The 21,790-nt window shown below is 34.2% G+C and overlaps 1 long non-coding RNA gene across 2 annotated transcripts in view; it reads left to right on the plus strand.

Annotated features, from left to right (window-relative positions):
- Positions 1-6,772: 6,772 nt before the first annotated feature.
- The window catches only part of LOC122213531, a 53,678-nt gene continuing 38,660 nt past the window's right edge, over positions 6,773-21,790 (plus strand). The window contains exons 1-3 of one of the 2 annotated variants that reach the window (XR_006199567.1): positions 6,773-6,906; positions 11,069-11,149; positions 13,928-14,130. This is a non-coding gene — a long non-coding RNA (uncharacterized LOC122213531). Of the gene's footprint in view, positions 6,907-11,068; positions 11,150-13,927; positions 14,460-21,790 lie in introns of those variants that run through there. The other variant, XR_006199566.1, reaches the window with a different exon arrangement.

Consider the following 21,790-nt stretch of genomic DNA (forward strand, 5'->3'; position numbering starts at 1 on the left):
TTTTTTTTTTTTAAGTTCAGTCTTAAGGAATCAACAAAAGCGAAGTTGAGTCATTAGGATAACAATCTATTTCAATTACCTGAATTAACCTTATTCAAAGCTCACTTCCAAAGGGCAGATTGTTATTTTACGGAAACAAATGTACTTATTTATAATCAATAATTGCTTAAATAATTTACAATTAATCAAGACTAACAGAGAAAATATAAAGCATTTTGACTTTTATCTGGTAGTGTATTAAATAACGTATTTTTTTCATTTATGAGATTATTATTCACCTACACAATTGCATCTGATTTTCACTTATTTTATTCCATCTTAAAATGTACTTGGCCAATAATAAAGGTGTCTATTGTATAATAGAAATCTTCATGGGGAGCATTAGATTTAGAAGTCTATCTAGGAAATAATGAAGAGATTGGGACTAAATTCATAGTGGAGGGAGGGGAATAAATGGTTCTATTTGTAAAGAGGAGGGGCACAGAACACCGTACAACAATTCTCCCTGAAACATCTGAAAATTGATCTCAGTTTGAGCTGAAGTCCTTACCAGCCTCACCTCAACAAAGTGCCCAAATGACTTTTTAAAAGGGTACAGCTCAAACCGGGGGAGAATGAGGGAAAGGGCAGGTTTGAAACTTACAGTGTTTCTATAATCAATACTCTGCTCCTGAACAAAAGTGTAAAGAGGCGCACAAATGTACTAAACCGCATTTCAAAAATGACATCGTAATTGCTGGCACTGCCCAGCCTACCCTGGCCTCAGCATTGCCAGGTTTTAAATTTATTTCAAACTGTTCTTCCCAAGTCTGCCTAATTTTTTTTTGTCCAAATAGCAGCAACTCGCAGTTAGTGAACAAAGCTTCAGGATTTTTTTTACTTACAGCTAAATTTAACTTTACCCATCCAATAAAAAAGAAATAAGGGAGCCTTTATTATCTCCCTGGATTTCTGGGTATGATACCACATCATAGAGAAGTGGTTATTAGAGACAATGGCCTACCAAGGTGAAGTTTGTAATAAAGCCTATTATGTGGTTTCACCATTGACACTAATGGAATGTAACAGTGATTTAGAATGATTTAATGGTTCCCAGGTTGTGCTCTAATAGTGCTCTTTATATTATGATGTATATCACAAAACCTAATGTGGCTGTTGTGATATATTGACAGTATTCATGCTGTTTCATTTTTTTAGGGGAATTTAAAAAACTGTCAAAGAGGAAAATTAATAGGCTGCAACTGCTTTATTTTCAAGGGTTCTGTTTTTTAAATGTATGTGCATAAATTTCCATTTGGTGCCACTCTCAGGCTAATAAATTCATTTGCATTTTTATTCTGAGATGATAAAGAAGTGTGCATGTGTGTACACTTGCATGTGTATTTCTGCACTGTACAGCTATACATATATATTTGTGTTTGAAATCCAACTTGGAGAAGTTTTATAATACGTCATTTTAGAATATGCTTACAAAATGGTTCTGTTAGATTAAAATGCACCTGAAGGAACATTGCAGAAGAAATCACAGTTTTACTATGTAAGATAAAATTATCTAGTTCGAATTGTGAGGCAAAAGGCTACAGATTTAGTACTAGCTCACTAAACAAACAAACAAACAAACAAAACAAAAACAAAAACACCTGGGTATCTGTCATGTGAGCTCTTAGATTTCTCAGGAAAAGAACAGAATTATTTGAAAGAGTTGAAGTGAGGCATCATTATGCTCTTGTAGCTTGTAAGCATCACAACAATGCCTGATCTTTTAAGTATTGAGGCATATTGTGAACTTAAATAGAAGGTAGACATCACTGCAAATTTTAAGCCTATTATTTTTTGAAAGTTGTAGAACTGGAGGGCTTCAGATAAAAGGGAAAGAGGGAAGGTTTTCAGAAGCCTCCATATTCCACCTCTCAAGCATGTGATCCTACTGAAAAAAATTTTGGGGGGAGGGGTGGAGGTGCCTGGGTGGCTCAGTCAGTTGAGTGTCCAACTTTGGCTCAGATCATGATCTCATGGCTTGTGAGTTCAAGCCCCGCGTTGGGCTCTGTGCTGACAGCTCAGAGCCTGGAGCCTGCTTCAGATTCTCATCTCTCTCTCTCTCTGCCCCTCCCTCACTCATACTCTTTCTCTCTCTCAAAAATAAATAAACATTAAAAAAAATTTCTTTAAGTAAACTCTGCACCCAATGTAGGGCTCAAACTCATGAACCTGAGACAAAGAGTAGCGTGCTCTACCAACTGAGCCAGTCAGGTGCCCCTATTTGATCTTCCTTTTTAATAATCTGATCAGTTTGTTCTCTTTCTTTAAAATGTATTACATCCCCCTTTTTCAGGTTGCAATCATTTCTTAAATCTAAAACCTTTATAAATCCCACTTACGAAATTAAATTTATGAACTTTTCTTCCTTTCTAGCCCACAGCAATTTTCATGTTTCTGATCTCCTTTTATAGTCAGCTAATATATAGTTCAGTCATTTGCTGTCTCATAAGTATATTTTAAGTAAACACATGATAAGCACACATCACATACTTTCTAATTATTTGACAGATTAGTGTGATTCCGTACAACTCCACACAACTCTAGTGCTATGAAAGCAGACCATGCTTTCTTATGGAAAAGGTGGCTATCACATTATATTGGTTGGATATGAAGCCTTTCAGACATTGGATTACTTCAACAAAAAAATTAACAACTTGAACATGACAAGAGCTTTTTTCCTTAGAGGAAATATACTCCCAAACTCTACAGTTAATTCATTACAAACTCGTACAACCCAGAAAAAATATTACTTTAAACTCTTATTTAAGGTACTTAATTTTCCTTAGGTTATTGCTACCATTGTATCTTAAATGTAATCATAGATATACTTGAATACGTATATAATTTTTACTTTGAGTGACCTCCTCCACCTGTATAAAGATCACCAGCTTTGCATACATCAAAAGCACACGAGTATATGTGTGCCTATGCACATAGGGTGACTTCTGGTGACTATTAACTAGAAGAGAAACAGTATAGTATTTTAACTCAATACATACAGGCAACATATTTATACAGTTATGTGTATTAACTTCAGGGTATTTTTAAACTAACACTTTTTTAAGTATATCCCACTTAATAATGAGGTAGTTATTAAATTAAGTTTATCTAAAACTGTTCATTTGAAACCTATTGGTCGTCTTAAACTCTCTTTGCCAAAGTTGGCAAATAAAGAAAAAGTAAGTAGAAAAGGAAGATAAAAGTATGGGTAAACAAAAAAAAAAAAAACATTCTATTCTTGCCTAGGAATATTCAATATTACAAAGATTGCAATTTTCCCCACAAATTATAAATAAATTTAGTATTACATAAATTTTGGCAAAATGGCAACAAAATGATAGCCTGAAAAAAAAAATCAAGGAATATATTGAAAGAAAAAAAACTACTATTAAAACACTTTTAAAAACAAATTTAATTATAATAGCTCATAACTAGCATTCAAATAAACAGAAAGATTTAATGAAGTAGAGAGTCCACAAATAAGTTCAAAGACACACTGGAATTTAGCAAATGACAAAGGTGGTGACTGAAATCTGTAAAGAATAGATGTTTTCACTGAGAAATGGTATGTGGACAACCAGCTAGCCATTTGGGGGAAAAAAATGGAACAAAAATGGTTGCAGCAATATTTGTCTCAAAATAAATACCCAATAATCAAAAATTTCAATTTAAAAATGTTAAGAGATCTAAAGGAGATCACCAGCTAATTAAAAACATAATAATTTGTGGTTATTTGAGTATAGAAGGCCATTATAATTATAGACAAAACCCTTAAACCATGAAGAAAAATGATTGATAAATCTGACCACATAAAATGGAAAACTAAAGAAAGGATAAACCAAATCAAAGAACAAAGTAGAGGAAATATCTGCCATAGACAAAAACTTTAGCAAATATGTAAGAATTTTTTTAGAAATCAATACAATGTTCAACCCAACAGAAAGAAAATGATCAAAGGACAAGAATAATATATATCACAATAAAATGGTAAAAATCATAAAAAATTAAAAAAAAACAGAACTCTGCTGTGAAACACAACAAAACAAATGTATCACACTAATTATGTGATTTTTTTTTCCCCATTTAAAGGACAGTCCCCAGTGCTGTCAAGGGTGTGGAAACATACATTCTATATTATCGATTATATCAATGCAGTTTTTAAGGCAATATGTTAAAATCTACCAATATTATCCAATAAACAAGAAAAAATGCTTATCTTTATTAGCAATCATGGAAATACAAATTAAAACAACGAGATTCTGTTATATGTGGCAAAGAATGTCTAAAATTAATAAGACATTTAACATAAAACAGCAGAGATTTTCTTATACTCTTATATAGTGGGGAAATAAATTGGTACAACCAGTTTGGAAAATTGGTATCAATTTTTCAATTGAATATATGAATAATTTATGACCCAGAACTACAAGTAATTATACACACAGCCAAAAAAACTTGCACATGTGCACGGTGTTGAGAACATTATTTGTAATATTCCCAAAATGGAAATCCAAATATTCATCTGACATAGTGTGAATAAATCATTCAAGTGGTATTCACAAAATGAGCACTGTACAACAATGAAGATGACTCAACTATTGTATACACAACTACAATGAAGAATTTGTCAAATATGTTAAGTGAAAGGAGCCAGATCCAAAAATGATTCTATGTATATAAAGACCACACAAAATTTAGCTTTAAAATTAGAAGTCAGAATAGTGGACAGAGAGGAAGAGGAAGGGAAAAAAAGGTGTGAGTAGCAATTGGCAATGGTCCAAAGGACGCTTCTGGATTGCTGTCAATTTAGTATTTCTTGACCTCCCTAGTAGTCACTCACTTGTGATTATTCTTTGAGCTTCAGGTTTTGTGCAAATGATCTGAATGTGTTATACTTTATGATAAAAACTTTATAAAACAAGAAAGAACAAGTTAAAGAAAAAATAAAGAGATACTAGTTATAATTTTTAATACTCAAAAAAAGGTAGCTTGTCATAATGGCCCTTAATAATAACAGTAACTTCTAAGCCAGTAATTTAAGAATAGAAATGTAAACAGAGATATACCTGAAAAGGAGATTAATCATCCATTGATTTTAACCTGCTGATACAAATCTGCTATTAAATATAGAACCATAAAATTCACAAATAATTTTTTATACACACAAATTTTCTGCCTTCTTATCCTCATTTTAATTAAGAATATGGAAAATTTTCTGATGAATATAAACAGACTAAACATTTTATGGCTAATAAATTTTATGACTTTTTACAACTGTGTACTTGGTAGATTATCTTTATCCTCTGGGAGTTGTTCCGGGTCCTAATCCTTAAAGAAAACTCCAGGCCTGAAGAGAATAAAGGTATTCTCTTCTACCTTTATCACTTAACCAATGTAATATTTATTAAACTCCTAGTATATTCTGATTACGATAAGAAAGAAGACATAGTTTTTGATCCCATGCCCTTAGAGACCAATTTAATAAGAGATGAGCCCACATAAAGATCACTTTGTTTACACCATACCACATGGTTCACCTTAGGAGTCTTACCTTTCCTTAAAATGAAAAATGGGATTTCAATTTGGAAGAGCATCGAGTGGCTCTCCTTACATGGGGAAATTATAGCATCTTCGCTCCTGTTATGGAAAAGATGCAGTTTTGCTGGGAGAGCGTGGGTCTCTGAGCCAGAAATAATCTGTTTCAAATACAGTACTGGCTTTACCTAGCCTCAGTAAAGACAGCTTAACAAATGAAAATGAGTATCTCGCAATTCTGTGTCCGTTAATTGGAGTTATACAGACTGACTGGTTAGCTTTAGGTGCTTAATAAACTTTAGTTACCTTCTCCCCTTTCAACTGTGTGCTATAGTTATTTGTCTAGTGTCTCACCCACCATATTGGTCTGTAAGCTTTCTGAAATTAGGGATCACATCTTATTCTTCTTTATACCCCTTACAGAGCTTGGCATAATGCCATGTGCAGAACTGAAATTCCATATTTGCTGAAGGAATGAAATTTTTTCAACCACATATTGACTATGAGAAATGAAGATAAGATATGTGCCCTTAATTCTGCTGAAGCTAAAGGAGAACTTACTCAATTAACCCAAACTGAATGATGCTTTACTCACATTCATTCTAGAGAAAACTAAATATATACTTAACAATTGTCGTTAGGAACATAAAGTTATTATACAAAAAGTGAAAAGTGACTCACTGAATTTCATAAGGAGACTGTAGGAAAAAATAAGTTTCAACTCATTGAAGAAGCTTTTAATACAACGTGTAGCTATATGACTGATTTTTTGTTCTGCTTGTAGAATCAAGTTATTCCTTTATAGTCATAATGCTTTTTGCAGATAGACATGATGCTAAATTTTGGAATTTTGTATAAAATATACCCTCACCAGAAATAGCTTAGCTATTTGATGCCAGGATGTAAAAGGAATAGACAAATTAATGCCAAGGTCCTTTAAAGCCCTATGATTCTCTGACCTATTTGGTTTTCCCTTCTAGTTCACCTGTTAGGAAAGCTTTGAAAACTTTAAACAGATAATTAGACAACTACAGAAAGAACTCTAAAGCTACCCAACCATTCCTCTTATTCTACAATGGTACATCATAATGAAGAGTATCAATGTTCTAGGTGACAAAGGTCATATATATATAAGATAGGTAATAATCATACCATTATGTGTTAATAGCACACCATATCCCATCCTACTGTATTTGAACTTTCCATGAAAACAATAGCCTGTGGTGAAACAGCTTGTCATGGGTACTAATGAAAAATTGCCTGAGACATCCTGATGGGATTCCTCCTGCATTCATTCTGCCCTTAAGGTCTGGGAATTCAGTGAACACAAAAGTAAGATTTTCCTGTCTCTTATATTTTGGCAAGATTGTATACAAATTCTGAATACTTCAAGTGGGAAAAGTAACATGTGCAGAATGGTTTTTAGAATACAATCATACATCGATTAATCATTTTAGAGTGCTGAATGGCCAGAGGACAGGTTGGTAGAGGGGACAGCCATTTGTTTTCGACACCAAAGTTATTTCAAACTTATGAACAAACAGATGTTCCTCTTTGTTTCTCGTTTTGTATAGCACCTTCCCTGTGGGAGCTGGGCAAAGTCCTACATAACAGAAATAGGCAAAATGCCTCCCTATGTAACCTTAATGTCCTCTAAAAATAATAGTGCATTATCATCACTGGAGCTGCCTCTTTCCAAAGACTCTATATAGTAGGTTTTTAAAACGTAAATGGGGGGAATGACTAAGAAATACAAAGAATCTTTGTAAGATAATAAAATAAGATTTGAATAATTATTATTCCAATTTGATTCTTTAACTTTGGGTCAATTTCTAGTGCTTTAATTAGCAAAATCAAAATAACAAAAAAAGGCAATTTCCTGTACTCTCTTAGGTGTTTTTTTTTTTTCATTTGCAGCCTGTAGCAATAATTATATTTTCCAAATGCAAAACACCTCATTTAAAATGGAAGCTTCCCAGAAGTTTGCCAACTCTTATGTCTTGAAGTAGCAGAAACAAGTAAACCGTTTTTTCTGACATCTTCCCCTGTTAAAACTCCTTTTGGCACACGCACTGAATGTGAATCAGCCACCGTGTAAATAAATTTCTGTGTCAATACTTCTTTTTCTCCAACACTTTTTATTGTAAAATAGTTTGCCTGCTGGAGTAAAAGAAAAAGAAAGGTTTACAAGTCAAACTAGTAGCAAACTTCTAATTTATACCCTGCATGGATAGTCTTTAAGCCACAGTTGACTATGTGTGTGTGTGTGTGTGTGTGTGTGTGTGTGTGTGTACACACACACACACACACACACACACGTATGTATGTATGTATGTATGTATGTAAGTATGTATTAGCTGGAAACAATTCATCAAGTTAGTTACCCCCTTTCCTTTCAAATCCACTTGTATTACTAAAAGGTTGAGTAAAGACCTCTGGGGAACAAGGGCAATTTTTGACATGGGTCTCAACAGATTAAACTATGCAGGGACAATATAGAATACATTGGAGCAATAACATTATCACATCATAGGCTGATTGAGAGGCATTTCCTTGCATTTCTGTCCTTTTACCATAAGCCAATAGTAGCCACAGGCATTTGACTGGAGAGCCTGGAGGATTGACAGGCCTGGCAGTCATTACACGCTGGATTGAATACTAGATTACTCCAAAGTGGCTGAGGGTCAGGGATCAGTGTGTTCCCTTTTGGCACTAAATGACTTTAATATCCTTACTGTATTAGTCAATTACTTTAAAGCTGCTGCTCTCTGAGCTCTCTCTGCCCCCCTGCAGTTTACTATGGACATTTGAATTGCTCCCATACTTAACCCCCACATCTGCTTTTAGCTGTCAAAAGAACAGTGCTATCAGTGGAGCTATTGACAATATGAAAAGAACTGAGATACTTGCTGGAAGTGTCAAGAGGCTCTTTCTTTTGGCTGCTTAGTTTAAAAAAATAAAAAACTAAATAACTCAGTTATAAAGGTGGTCCTCAGAGAAAAGGAATTCAGCATCTTTTAACCCACTGGCATGTAAAGTGGCCAATAGGAAGAAAATGGTAGAGTTAACTTTTTTTTTTTACCACTTACTTCCATCAACTATGCATCATCTACGTGAGTTTTTATTAACTTTTGTGAACACACACTTTGAATACAACTGTGAAAGAGTGAGCACCTGAGTGAGGGCCAATATCAAACTCTTTATTTCATTTCACAACGGTTCCAGTGATAGTGGAGAATTATACTGCACTTCTCAATTTATTGGTGCAACACAGTGAAGAATTTTATATCACAGCCACTGAACTTTAAAAGGTCTGGTGTGGCTTGGTGTTAAACCAACATGTCTAGATTAAATATGGACTAAGCTGATTTGAAATTTAAAACTACTTGAAAGTCATGCCTTCAGTGTTTCAGAAAAAGTGATAGGATTCCCACACGGGAGCACATCTGTTGAGCTGGCCCTGACTTTATGTGTGTACATGTATACAGTCTGCTTACATGTGAGTATCTGTGAGTGCTTGTAAGTCACAGTGCTGTGTAATAATAAAGGAAATTGCTGAAAGATTCTTAAGAGCTATTTCATATAGAAATTAAAAGATGAGACAGAAACTTAAAGATTAACACATTGCCATTAGCTTACACCGAAAATATGGGAAAACCACTGATTTCCTACTTACAGAGCCTCCTTTCAGGAAGATCTAATGATTTGATCAAAAAGTATTCATTAACTGGGGCAGCTGGTGGCTCAGTCAATTAAGCATCTGACTCTTGATTTTGGATCAGGTTATGATCTCTGGGTTCCTGAGATCTAGCTCCCCCCTGTAGAGCTTAAGATCCTCTCTCCCTCCCCCCCTCATCTCTCTCTCTGCCCCTCCCTACCACCTATCCCCCCAACCCAGCACTAGCATACCTGAGAGCTCTAGCTCTCTCTCAAAATAAGTAAACAAACAACAACAACAAAAAAGAATACTCCTTAACTGTTCTGCTAAGTTTCCACTATTGATTTTAATTTTTGTGTATACTAAATTATATACAGATATAAGCAATTCTTCACAACATAAAATTTAAGCTAAAGCTTTATTTTCCTAAATTAGTGATTGAATTAACAAACACAATGGAAACTTTTTTTCACTTGTATCCAAACATTTGAACCTCTGAGGCTATGATTTCAGTGACCATCCATCTCTCTTCCCTAGAAAAGATTCTAATCAGGCATGAAAATGTATCACAAAACACTAGGTCAGGAGAAACACAACAGAGCCAACCCAAGACAAAATTGATAAAGAAATCAAAGTTTAGACTTCAAAGTCATTAGAAACAACAGTTTTGTCATCAGTAGCATTTTTAAGACAGTATAAAGGAGAAATAGCATGAAATTACAAGATTTGGGAACTGATCCACATTATTTGCTAAACATAAAACTTTTAATTGTTGAAAATGGTACCATCCTGACCCTAAAAATTTAAAATATGCCTTGAACTTCCAAAAAATACATGTTTCCAAATCTTATAATTTCAAGCCATTTTCCCCTCAACTAAAATATAATTTTTATTAGTCTAGCTTTTATGAGCATAGATCTTGTAAATAAACAGGGAATAAGCTACATATACTTGAGTTGTTAAAAGCTGATTATGACTCGTATCATAGGAAAGCAGAGAGAAGACAATAATATGTATTTCTTTTCAATGGACATCTACTAAAAATATAAAGATTTGCCTTGGGAAATGATTTTGCTCATTTAAAATTTAGTCAGCAAAGGACCTTTACAAACTTAATACCTCTTGGCAATCATGGGTCATTAGCACTTTCCATTCATTTATATTTTGTTGTGTTTTGGGAATTGAGTATTCTGGGGAAGAAAGGTAGCCTGACAAGAAAGCGATTGAGTCAGCCCCCTTGATAGTTGGGATGACAGAAGGTGAAGAACTGTAGCTGCAGCTGACAACTTCTTTAATATGAATCACTTATAAATATTTACAATTCATAATTCAACAATAACTCTATGGGTAGCACATAAACAGAAGTATGTGATGGTTTGTTTGGAATCCTTATCATTACTGTTTTGAAAGGAGCATGTTTCTATTAGGAATTGTTTTTAACCAATTCATTTGGAAAAGTCTATTCTTTCACTGTTTCTAATAGATAACTTCCTCTTGCAGCTTACCTATCACATTTTATCTTTGTAAGAAACATAGTTTGCATTACCAAAGATTACCTTCCTCTCCAATCTGTCATGATGTTTAGGTGGATGCACTTAAATTATACTTCCACTAGAATATATTATAAATTAAGTAATTTTTTGACAATACCATACCCTAGCTATCTTTTAAAGATAAGAATGATCAAAAAATAATAAAATAAAATAAAAATAATAAATAATAAAGATAAGAATGATCATCACTGCAAAATATACAAAGTAAAATTCTGTGGACTGTCTTCTGAAATACAAAAATCTACAATAATCTGTTGGTGTTGTATCTAATTTTCATTTTCAGAGATTTCATTATTGCTTCCCTGATGTAACCAGGAGGATTTAAATAACCAATGGGGGTGGATACTCCTTTCTTTCTGACCTGGTGAGTAATGAGGTAGACAACCCCCTAACCCATTATGCTTTCAGTTGTGGAGTGGGAGTGCAGTTAACTTTCATAGCATAGAAAAAAGTACATATCATTGATGACAAGGAAATATAAAGCATGTAGAATTATAATCTATGCATTTTAACATCTTTACTCAGCAATTACATAGCAAATTAACTAACAACCAGGATCTTTAAGAGTTTCCTCTCTATTATAGCACAAAATATGAATATTTTATATTCACATGTGTAGTACATCATTCAATACTTCTTGATTTTAGAAAGAACACTGTAATTTCTGAAACAGAACACATCACCAGAAGGTACATTGGTTTTAAAAATAGACTTCCTTAAAGTAGTGAGAAAAGTTTACTTTACAAGTCAGATAAATACGGGTGAGAAAGCTTTTTAACAATGTGATCTTTTCCTTAACAATTATTTCTGAATCCTTCCTGCTTTTTTTATGAAAAGGAATATGCACGCAAGTATGTGCACACGTGTGCATGTTTAGTAATTCTGGCATAAAGAAATTGAGAGTTACTTGGGGAAGTATCATTAGAATTATTTGAAACATCAATTTCCCTTTGAATTTGTATCATACAACAATAATAAAAAAATGCAGAATTTGCTTGTCATGTATCACACTTCAGTATGTAAACAATTTACTGAGTAGCTTTGCATGAGAGTAGGGCTCAATAATTTTCGGTCTGAAAATGACATACACAAATAAAGGAACTAAAGCATGGAAAGTAACATATTTTGGTCTTATGACTAATGGTAACCTGGTGCTATTGAATTACTGAACTGTGTCTGAGAACTAATGAGAAAATTTTCCCAGGGGAATCTTTATCCAGTGCACTTGGAGAGCACCTCAGGGACCTATTCTGAGTCTGTCACCTTCCCCGTCTCATTGACACTCCACTTCTTTACCACCATTACACTGTGCAACCATTTCACTTCACACCTCACGATTAGAATATTAAAAGGAGAGAATACTATACGACTTGTTCCAGATAGCAGAGTTGTTTTTGACACTTAGAATAGAAATTGTCACCAGAATATCACAAAGACATGAGAGTCTCCAACTGAGTAGAACATTCTAAAGCTTAAAGCTATTTTATTTTACAGCTAATGAAAACTTTTCAAGAAATCTCTTAATGGCACATAATTCATTTACTCAGAGTTATTTAAGGGCTGCATAATTTTAACCACAAAGAATAATTGTACTTTTACAGTTACAAAAAAATGATTCTGCCATAGAATTCAGCTTGGACCATTATTCTATTGATCTTTTGTTGGTTATTGTTTCATTTGACCTTATTGTATACTTGGATAGAAGGTATGTGCCTAGACAGAGGGTGGCATTCTTGTATTGGGCAGTGGTTAAGATTAGCACTGTTACCCACAGACGTCTTACTGTAGTAAACAAGTAGTAGTGAACAAAGACAGTGTTATTACTTCTAGAACTAAGAGTGATATACTTAATGGGACACTCCTACTTTCTGACACAAAGGAACAAAGAAGGGGGAAAGATAAGACCATTTAAGAATCTCTTCCCCTGGGGCGCCTGGGTGGCTCAGTCGTTAGGCATCTGACTTCAGCTCAAGTCATGATCCCATGTTCTGTGAGTTTGAGTCCTTTATTGGGTTCTGTGCTGATAGCTTGGAGCTTGGAGCCTGCTTCAGATTCTGTGTCTCCCTCTCTCTCTCTGCCCTTCCCCTGCTCACGTTCTGTGTCTCATTATTAAAAATAAACATAAAGAAATTTTTTTAATAAAATAAAATAAAAAAAGACTGTATTCCACTCTTACAATGCTATATATTTATATTTGTTTTTGTAACAAATTATTATTTAGGGAATTCTCTTCTGAAAGATAAGAGCTACTTTTTTTTTTTTTAATCAGAAGCAAAATCCCTTCCACCAAAAAGATAAAAATAGTGCTGATATGTTATTTTTGCCTTTCAAAAAACATGATGACTGCCTCTGTGGCTGCCTTTACTATATTCCTGTAGCAGAGTAAGCATTTTATTTCTATTGCTGAGGTCTGGCTACTAAATTAAGAGCACTGCACAATCACACAAAAGACCCTCCCATGTATACTTTGGGTTGGAATTTCTGAGTTCTGCCAATGACCTTAGCAGTTATCTGTATATTTTGCAAAATATAATTTGCATAATAAATAATATTCTCTTATTTACATTTTTTTTCATGTTTATTTGTTTTGAGAGAGAGAGGGAAAGACAGAGAGTATGTGTGCCCATGCAAGTGAGCAGGGGAGGGGCAGAGAGACATGGAGAGAGAGAATCCCAAGCAGGCTCCTCACTGTCAGCTCAGAGCCTGAAGTGGGGTTTGATCTCATAAACTGTGAGATCATGACCTGAGCCAAAATCAAGAGTGAGACACTTAACCAACTGAGCCATGCAGGTACCCCAATAAAATCCTCTTATCAATATTACTGCTACATTTGCCAATTAGCCAATTTGTACTCTTTTTAACAAGTGGTCAAATTCATATATCTACAACATGGTCAAATGTAGAAAAATATTAGAGACAAGATTCCACAGAATGATAAACGTCCTTCCATTCTCCTTCAATAACAAAGCCTCTTTTTTCTATAGCTTAATCTTATTTCATTATTGGAACTCAATTGGGCTAGAAAAGAATGTAGTCCTGGTCTGGTCACTCAGGTTTACACTATGAATGTGCATGCTAGAATTTGGCATTTTTAAAATTTTCATTCCTGAATTGGCCTGATATATTGTTATTTCCATTTCAGAACCTTATTGCAAAACACCAAGTGGATAAATGTAAATTCTGAAGTTCCCTGGTTTTCTCCAGGACACACCCAGAAAGATTCATCACTCTGACAAAAGTTTAAATGCTTATAATCCATTTGTAATGGAGCATTTGGGATGGAATTAATATGGAGAACTACCCATTTTGAGGGAAGACTTATGGAAAAATTATCAGTTCAATATGGTAAGTCCAGGGAAAAAGAAAGGAATGAATTGGACTCAGCATCCTGGTGTCATTTGTTTCCAGTGTTCACTGAGCATCATTTTGCTACCTCTGATCCACTCTACATCATAAGAGGTGATCTTACCCCTTTGTCTCATGGATTTTTTTCCATTGCAAAAAAAAGGCATACAAAAGCTAAATTTGGGCTCCTTTCCTCTGCTATGAATCTAAAAACATTGTTCTTTTGATATATAATGTAGGTCTGTTACCATGTCTATTAATTTAATGTGATAGAAGCAAAAGAAAAGGACCAGAAAGCTCTAATTTCTGGCTTAATATTTGTATTTAAGTACTCAAGGATTAAAGTGATATTTGGCAAGTTGACTTTAGAATGCTTTTCCACATAGTATCTTGAGCTTAAGTAGATGAAACCTGGTGACTCTTGAGTGGTAATGATTCAAAATATAATTCACATGAGGGAATTAAACACACACTTATAATAAGCCTACATGAGCAGTCCATTACAAGGGTTTCCTTCATTTTCTATGCCAGAGTCACAAACTAACTTCAAACTTTGTCCCAGAGATGAAATCAAAAGTCCACCTCACATACATGAAAAAGACATCTCTACAGATTTAAACCAAGACCCGATTATTCAGGAGCAGCTTATTTGGCTCATGGCTAAGTCAAAGTTTGCTACTTCTGGGCATGTTTGACTATAGGGAACTCGCCCTCATTTTCATCCCTTAGCCTGTTCTGAAGTATGTGAAAAACACACAACTTCATTTTTACTCATGTGGTTTTGAATGGGCTCTTATTTGACTCATCTTCTTTAGAAGTGGGGAAAAAAAAAAGTAAGAAAGCTTTTACATGTGCAGGGATTTGGGGATTTAGTCTCTTTCTTCTCTTTTCCATTTCTTCTTCCCCTTGACAGAATTTTTGGTCTTCAGGCATTTGTAAGGTCTCTGCTTCATTCTTTCAAACCAATCCCTGATATATGGGTGGGGAAATGGGGGATACAAGAAATAGGAAATGTATTCCTATTCACAGGACAACTTAGAACCTTGGGGATTGCAGGTCACTACCCCCACACAGAACACTTCAGCTGGAAGTGTCTCAACACAGCTTAGGCCAACAGAACAGAAGCATTCCAGGGAACGAGTCCTTTTGGATGCCAGTCACTGAGGTGCACAGCCCTATCCTGGCACATCGCTCTACCTTGCATACACTCTTAAAACCTACTTTTTTTTTTCTTTTTAACTTATTGCACCTGAACCACCTCCAGTCCATTTGCTATATACGTTTTTAATTTGCAAATGAGACCTTTTTTTGGGAAAACAACAAATAGAGACGTACTTATCTGTCTCAAGATCCAGATCATGTCAGAGGAACCACTCTCTTAAAAAGGACCAGAGAGTAAGGGAAATCCAGTGCTACGGCACTTGCTAGTGAAATTAGGAATGACTGTGAAACGGTTTCTTCAAAGGATAAAATGTATGTGCCAGTAGAAAAGGTGTGTGAAAACTCTGAAACTATTTTTGACTCGTGATTGAATTCATGCAAAAAGAGCCAATTTGAACTTCATTTATCAATCAGTTTGATTCATAGTTAAAATAACATTATAAAATAGAGGGTCATGTTTTTCATTGCTCAAGTTTTCTACATTAGTACATTTGGTATTTTATTTTCAGTGTCAAAGAACTGAGCTGACAGTTTGAATCAGAGTCAATTTATTTCAGCAAATATTATAAATTGATACCTGGTTTATATTTCTGTTGTTTTGATAATCCATGGCTGAACTGATTTCCCCACACTATACTCCTATAACTTTAAAGTGTCATTTGAGAACAGAGGGATTTTATTTTCTCATGATCTTATGCAGTTGAAGAAAAAAATTCTTTGAGGTGTTTTTGGAGAGATTTCTTTTTGGCTATGTCTATACAGTGTCCAAATAAACAGTGAAAAGTTGAAAAGTTCAGTCAATTCTCTGCGTTATTGGCTTTTTAGACACCAAATAAGAGTTAAACTCAAAACAATATACTAATGTTTTCAATTAAAGTGACCTGTCAGTTTAGTCCAATTAGTCAAAACCTATGTGCACATTATTAAAGTCTTTGCTACTCAAAGACGGTAGAAAATTTACACATAGGTAGAGCCTCTGAAGTTAAATATAAGTTCAGTACTACATAGGTCTCGGTCTAGTTTTCTCTCTTTGATTTTCTTAGGCATTTTCTCCATAAAATCCAGATACAAAATATAAAAATGCAAAGTAACTGGAATTTTTTCTCTACTAGTTTTCCACGGACGTCTAGATTTGGGACTCTTTTCTCTATGCAAATCACCAATATCTAGGAGTTACTTGCTAAGAAATGTAGATCAATGAGGGACAATCTCTGCTTTCAAGGAGCTTTGCATTAGTGGGGGGAGATTGCCTCCAACTGACTTAAGAACAAATACCATGTTAAAGAAAAGTAATTCAAAAAGAGGCATAAGCAACATTTTGAGAAATGTACAAGGACAATGAGGAAAGAGTTTATGGAAGAATAAGCACCAGTGCCCAGCTTTAAGGGATGAGATTTAAAATTTAGGGGAAGGGCATTTAGAATAGGAACAAGATAAGTAAAATATTAACTTACATGAGCAAGTGAATTTCTGTCCTAGTGCAGACTGTGTGGAGGGACACAGTAGTATTTCAGAGCCTTCAAGGGGACAATGCATAAAATGATTATATCTGAAGTTATTTACCATAGGCTCTAAAACAAGAGTTTAAAGCTATTAATGTGTGACTAGCTAATTTTATTTCACTCTTAGGAATAACAAAGTATTTGCATGCTGTAAATCACTTGCTGGCAAGTCAAACTTAACCTGACTTACATTATAATGAAAACACATTTAAGAAATTTCTTAAAATTTTCAAGAACAATTTTTAATTTTTTAAGAATTTTTTTTAATTAAGAAATTCCTATATTCATTTTTTAAAGTTTATTTATATATTTTGAGAGATAGAGCATGCAAGTTGGGGAAGGCAGAGAGAGACAGAGAGAGAGACAGAGAGAGAGAGAGAAAGAGAGAGAGAGAGAGAGAGAATCCCAAGCCGGCTCCATGCTGTCAGCACAGAGCTCAGTGCAGGACTCAAACTCACAAACTGTGAGATCATGAGCTGAGCCAAAATCAAGAGTTGGATGCTTAATCAACAGAGCCACCCATGCACCCCCAAAATAAGAAATTCCCAGCTACATAAAGATATATGTGCTAAAAAACTAAGGGGTTTTTTATATCCCACCAAATATAGGTATAGATGGATTACCCATTATTACTTTTTTTTTGATAATAAGGATCAGAAAATGGATTTCCCATGACTAAGATTTTAGGGAGACATCATTAAGGGTTCTCAGCTACTATTACCAAAGTGTTTTCCAATTCTGTGGCTCTGTTGGTGTTCTGGGACCATTCTGCTGGACACACTGAAACCATGCTTCAGCAAACAAAGGCACAGTGCTTCCTGGATTCAGTCTACCTTCTGGGATGCAGGAAAGAATGAAGGCAACTGATTTAAATCTTGGAACATTAGCTAGTTGTGAAGTCTTTGTTGATATGATTCTGGGCACATAGTCATAGATGGAAATGAAACAGAATCCCTCTCAAAAAATCCACCAAAGCATTTCTTTCATCTGTGTGTGTTGCTTATTGAGGAGAAGTTTCCAACCACAAGGATCATACTACATATTCTCTCTGCCAAACTATTTTGAGTAAGTAGCATCCAGCTCATGGGACTCAATGCTAAATTAATACTGAAGTTTCTCAAATTCATCATAATTGTTTCAAGTCGGCATTCTTTGGAATCCTCAATGAATCAGAGGTCTTTAGTGATGGGGTTCCAAAATACACTGTAGAAATATCACTTTCTCCCAAGAGAGACAGTGCAAGACTTCAATCTGCTCTGGTGATCCAGTTATACGGTAAGACTGGAAGATACTGCTATACCAGGGATTCGAGGTTGAAAATACCCTCTGGAAAATACTAGAAGTTTGTATGAGCTATCACTTTTCCATTTTTATTTTTGTTTATTTTGCAAATGTAATTTTTGGTAAGAACTTAATGGAAAGCTTAATGGAAAGTTATATTCATATATAACAAATTCAAATTTGACTTTTTGAAATTCCTTTTCTTAAAAGATATTTGACCATATGCCATAAAGTGCTTCCTACTAACTCTTTTCCACATGCTCCCATCTCTAAATATGGTACTTGCCCCCCTATTCTTTGCTTAATTCACATTTTTTTCAATCCTTTCTCATATCAACATTGTCATACTCATAAACATAGAAGTTGTAACAACTGTGTTTTGCTGTCCCAGTGCAGACAATGACTGCATAAGGTCCTTTAATTCCTTTTCAAATGGGTCCTTTTAACTCCTTTCCTACTAAGATATTCTTTTGGGAATTTACCTGGACTTGAATTGTAAAACTTCATGTACCACCTTGGAAAAGCTTTCATCTGAAACTTTTCATTATTTTCATAAGCTTAAGAAGCTGTAAATTATATAATTTCTAGCATATTTTAAATATCACAGTTTGAGTTTAAATCAATTTAAATTTAAATAAATGATGTTAACAGCACATTAAGAGAAGCACATCAGGAATGGTGGGAAAAGGACTTCTGAAAAATCTACTCCTCCAAAGAAGCAATGAGAACACTGGCAAAAACAACCAAAGTCAACTTTTTCAGAACCTTAGAAATTTAATAACCCAAGGAGCATTTATTAAGACAAACTGCTGAATCTCAGAAGAGTAAGCTTTGTGTCATTTTAGTTTTCCCTATTTCCATCCTCCTCTCCCCAGGTCCACAGCACTCTTTAAAACCAGCAGCCTCACAACTATGGTGGCTATAAAAATTAGCAACCTAGTAGCCACTGGAAGAAACAGATGGGTTTGGAGATCCTCAAAAGTCCCATTCCCAGAAAAATATCACAATTTGAAGAGTCCCTGAAAGAGTTCTTTACGTTTATGTGATCTGAATCAGAACTTGCTCTGTGTGAACAGCCACATTCCTAGAGCAATTTTTAAAAGTGATTAGTGGCAATTATTTAACATTAAAGTAGCCTGAGGTGAAGTACTAGTCAGTGCTAATAAGAGGCTGAATAAAAATCTTAAAATGAAGGGGTGCCTGGCTGGCTCAGTCAGTAGAGAGCCTGCTGTCAGCACAGAGTCTGATGCAGGGCTCAAACCTGAGCAGAAGTCAAATGCTGAACCGAATGACCTACCCAGGCACCCCTAAAAAAATCCTAAAAGGAAAACCTAAAGAATGATATTTACATCTGTAAACTTCTGATATATTCCTGAGAATCTAGAATGCCAAGCACTGTGCAGAGCTGTGCATATCTCAAGGAAAAACTGAGAATGTCCTAATTGTTCATCTCTAGCTGACCTTAAGGCTCCTCACAAGTAGGAACAGAAGGCTAAGGCAGAGACGTAGACTGCCTGCTGGAGCACTAAAGCATGCCTTCAAACACAGGGAACCACTTTGCAAAGGGAGGGAGATTAATTAAAGACAAGTAAAGTAATTTCTGTCCCCTCATTAACTGACCACTCAGCTTATTCAGCACAGATTTCAGTGCCTGCATAAAACAAAAAGACAGACTACATGAACTTAGTCCAGTGAAGTCACTTAACAATGACAACAACACAGAAGGGCGCCAAGCAAATTCATGAGTAAAGAATAGTCTTTAACAACTGGTGCTGAGCAACTGGATATCCACATGCAAAAGAATGAAAATGTACCCCTAAATCACAAAATATACAAAAGCAATTCAACTTCCACCTAAATGGAAGCACTAAAACTCTACAATTCTTAGAAGAAAACTTAGGAGAAAATCTTTATGACCATGGGTTTGGCAATGTCTCCTTAGATATATACCAAAAGCACAAGTGACAAAAATAATAGCTTTCTTGAAAATTAAGCCTTCTGTACTTTATAAGAGACTGTCAAGAAAACAAAAACACAACCCACAGAATGGAAGAATATATTTGCAGACTGCATATCTAATAAAGGACTTGTATCCAGAACACAGAAGAATTCTTACAAGTCAACAATAACAAGACAAATAGCCCAATTTAAAAATGGGCACAGGATTTAAATAGACATTTTTCTAAAGAAAATACACAAATGGCCAATAAGTACATGAAAACATACTCTCAGTATCATTAGTCATTAGGAAAATGAAAATCAAAACCATAATGAAATTTTTAAACCTACTAGAATAACTAAAATTAAGAAGAGAGACATTAATAAATTTTGTCAAAAATGTGAAGAAATTGATACTCTCCTACATTGCTATTTGGACTGTCATAGATACAACTTCTTTAAAAAACACTTCAAAATATGAAACATACAATTACTGTATAACTCAGCAATTTCAGTCCTAGATATACATCCAAGAGAACTGAAAACAAATGTCTACACAAAAACTGGAACATGAATGTGCATAGTAGCATTATTAATAACAGTGCATAAAATGTAAACAACAAATCTCCATCAACTGATTAACACATAAAATGTGGAAATCCATAAAATGGAATATTATTTGGCCATAAATAGGAATGAAGCTCAGATCCATGCTACAACATGGGTGAACCTTGAAAAAAATTATGCTAAATGAAAGCCAATCACAAAGACCATAAATGGATAATTCCATTTAAATGAAATTTCCAGAATAGGTAAATATGAAAAGGACAGAAAATACACTAGTGGCTCTAAGGGGGGGGGGGGGGGACGGAGAATAATGCTAATGGTATAATTTTTTCTCTTTCGGGTGATAAAAATGTTCTACAGTTAGATAGTGGTTATGGTTGCATAACTTGTGAATATCCTAAAAAGTAAATTGTATAAAAGGAGAGATTTTATGATATGTAAATCCTGTCTCAACACAGTTGTTACTTAAAAAAGTAAATTAACAGACTTTATTTATAATCAGAAATCAGGCATTCAATCAACTCGTTTTGAGGGTGGAAGGGATGCTGTATTATCAATTTAGTGTTCACTGATTAAAAGTAAGGTTACATAATTTTATGTGTTTATTAGACATTTGCATTTATTTCAACTATATGTTTAGTCATTTGATTTTTTAATATTTATTATACTTAATGTATAATAATTTAATAACATCAGTCAGTGATCAAATAAATTGAAAATAATTTCCCAATTTAAGGCTTAATTTTTTGTTTATATAAAAGTTCTATACAAAACTTGTATATATACAAATTTATATACAAGTTCTATACAAAACTTCAAGATTCTATACACCAAAATCCATTTATTTCTCTTTTATGATTTATTTCATTTTTATAAATACTTTGCTATTGTGAAATCACAAATATTTGCTTATTTTTTCTTGCTTTTTTTCAGATTCATATTGTATTTAATTCTTTAATCAATCTGGATTATATTTTAAAGTATGATATGTTACTGGGAATGTAATTATGGCTAAACAATAACTGTCCCAGCACAATTTAGAAAATATTTCATCACCTTGCACTGATTTAAGACACAATTTTTATCATATACACTACTTTTTTTTATTGACACTTACGTTTGGTGATAAGTTTTCTCTTCATTTGGTGGTATTTCCCTATTAATTACTATTAACTTTATCATGTAATTAACATTTAAAATCCAAGTACATT

Source organism: Panthera leo, chromosome A2, assembly GCF_018350215.1.
Source record: "Panthera leo isolate Ple1 chromosome A2, P.leo_Ple1_pat1.1, whole genome shotgun sequence".
Taxonomy (NCBI): Eukaryota; Metazoa; Chordata; class Mammalia; order Carnivora; family Felidae; genus Panthera; species Panthera leo.